The sequence below is a fragment of the Cyprinodon variegatus genome, unplaced genomic scaffold (assembly GCF_000732505.1).
Source record: "Cyprinodon variegatus isolate N-32 unplaced genomic scaffold, C_variegatus-1.0 Scaffold1470, whole genome shotgun sequence".
Lineage (NCBI taxonomy): Eukaryota > Metazoa > Chordata > Actinopteri > Cyprinodontiformes > Cyprinodontidae > Cyprinodon > Cyprinodon variegatus.
Window position 1 is genome coordinate 14937 of NW_015151923.1, and position 2425 is coordinate 17361.

At 40.8% G+C, this 2425-nt stretch overlaps 1 protein-coding gene across 1 annotated transcript in view; it reads left to right on the forward strand.

Annotated features, from left to right (window-relative positions):
* The first annotated feature begins 409 nt into the window (after positions 1–409).
* prdm11 (PR domain containing 11) overlaps positions 410–2425 on the forward strand; it is an 18750-nt gene continuing 16734 nt past the window's right edge. The window contains exon 1 of the mRNA XM_015403242.1: positions 410–586. The gene's annotated coding sequence lies outside the window, so the exon portion shown is untranslated. The remainder of the gene's footprint in view (positions 587–2425) is intronic.

Consider the following 2425-nt stretch of genomic DNA (forward strand, 5'->3'; position numbering starts at 1 on the left):
TTGCTAATTTAGTGTTTTAGATAAAGTTAATTATTGTATTTCATCATGTATTTTGGGCTCAGCATCACTATGATTGTGAAAAGTGATTCCAAAAGAAAATGTATGCATTAGACATGTCTGCTTGGAGGGGCCCCCAGTGGCTTGAGGGCCCCCATGTGCTAGTCCAACCCAGAAGGTTCCTGTTCTCTGATGGAGAACGTTCTTCAGTCCGGATCAGTTCAGCTTTATTTTTGATCATTTTCAGTTTTTCTCTGGGCGGTAGATAAGTTTATACCAGGTTAGATGGGTTTCCTGGCCCCTCAGCCGGAGGGGCAGAGCTCCGTCCCCCCTTCCCTCCCTCCTTCACTCCCTCCTCCCTCAGATTCTCTCCATTAACCGCGATGTTCGCGCGGCTTCTTTCTCCCGCCTCTCCATGTCATTTCCTGTGATAAAAATGGTGGCCACCGCTCAGGAGGGCGACTGAGTCTCTGCAAACATTCAGAGGCGAACTTTGCAGCCGCAGCCGCAGCGGTCGGACGAGGGGGAGGAAGGAGAGAGAGACTGAGCCCGGACAGAGGCTCAGTGTCCCGCAGCGCGGCGGCTTCAGGTGGGTCAGGCTCCGTGGCCACCGTGGCCACTGAAAATGGCTGCAGAGAAGAGCCGGCAGCTCGCCAGCAGGCTGCAGCTCCTCTGCTCCTGCAGGAGGAGGAGCAGGAGGTGCAGCGGGGCCGCAGAGTGCGCAGTTATCCGCAGATCAGAGTGACGCACAAAGTTAAACAAGTTTTAGTTTGAGGAACCTGGGAGCTTTAGGGGATTCTGGCTCACTTTGGCTTTTTATTACCACAGAAATGAAGCTTCTGACCGAGATCAAAATCAGTCAGAAACATGCAGGGGCGTTGATAAGATCTCTGAGGACTGGTGATGTGTGGGTTGGGGTGGGGGTCATATAGCATTCACCAAAGAAAAAAAAAATCAGACAGTTTATCTCATAATTACATATCTCAGTATCTCGTAATATGAGATTTTATCTCGTAATTGTGAATATTTGGCCATTATTACTTGAGCCAGCAATGTATGGAGGACCATCCCTGACATATTTAAAAATAAATACAGAAATAAATAAATGCTCAATAAATAAATAAGCATTGTAATAATTATGTTATTTATTTTTCTGTCCATTATAATCCTCAGCTTTATTTATTAATTATTTGCTTAATTTTTCAAGTATTTATGTGCATGTTATATTTTTTTCTGTTTTATTCTTCCTTTGTACTTTTTTTACCTTCTCTATTTATTTCTTTACATTTAAGTATGCATTTCTGCCTCATTATGCAAAAGAGGAGGGCTGTGTCTTACAGGGCAAAATATAACATGCACATAAATAAATACTTTAAAAAATAAGTAATTCATGAATGACTGAGGCCATCCACCACTAGATGGCCTCAGTGAGCGATTGATGCGCATCTGAAACTGAACTATTCTGTAACACCTTATTAAGTTATAAGTGTATTGATATATATTAGTGTTGCGCCGATGCCATTTTTTGGNATTACGAGATTAAAGTTGTAACATTATGAGAATAAAGTAATAAAATTACGAGAATAAAGTTGAAACATTACGAGAAAAAAGTTGTAATATTAAGAGAATGAAGTCAACATACAACAATCTGTTTCAGAAAGAAAGCTTCGAGCTCCGACAGAATATGACGGCCAACCAGCTCCACCAATCAGCAACCTGAGTCCACTTTGACCTGCTGCCCAATATGATGCTGCTGCTAAAACATTTCCTCATTTGTCAAACCAGAGCCAAAGCATAACTTCACATGATGCTCGACATTCCTCATTTTAGGGAAGAAAGTGCTTCTTATAAGTGTTGTCATAAAATAAATCTTTATTCTTGTAATTTTAGGACTTTGTTCTCATAATATTACGACTTAATTTTCCTAATTTTACGACTTTATTCTCAAAATCTTACTAATTTATTCTCGTAATTTTTCAACTTTATTCTCGTAATGTTACAACTTCTTAAAAATGAAGAAAAAAAGAAAAGAAAAAAAATCTCTAGCCCAAATACTCGTACAAAACAGATCCCAGGCCTATTTTACTTTACTACCTAAGAAATAAAATATTTTCATGTACCTCTTGCAATGTACTTCCGGAGCACTAGGGGCACGTGTACCCCCGGTTGGGAACACTGCAGAGTCACAGTGGGGTTGGTGTTTAACTCCAGTAGCCACCAGTCCAACAGAGACACAACCATGCACACCTAAAGATGATCTAGACACCAACAATCTTAATGGGAGGAAGCTGGGGCACCCAGAGAGACCCCACTGGGAGAACATTCAGAAAAACCCAAACAAACTGCATCAGCGAGCCTCCCTGTTTATCTTTAAGATATTTAATTGTTTATTTGCTAATTTAGTGTTTTAGATAAAGTTAATTATTGT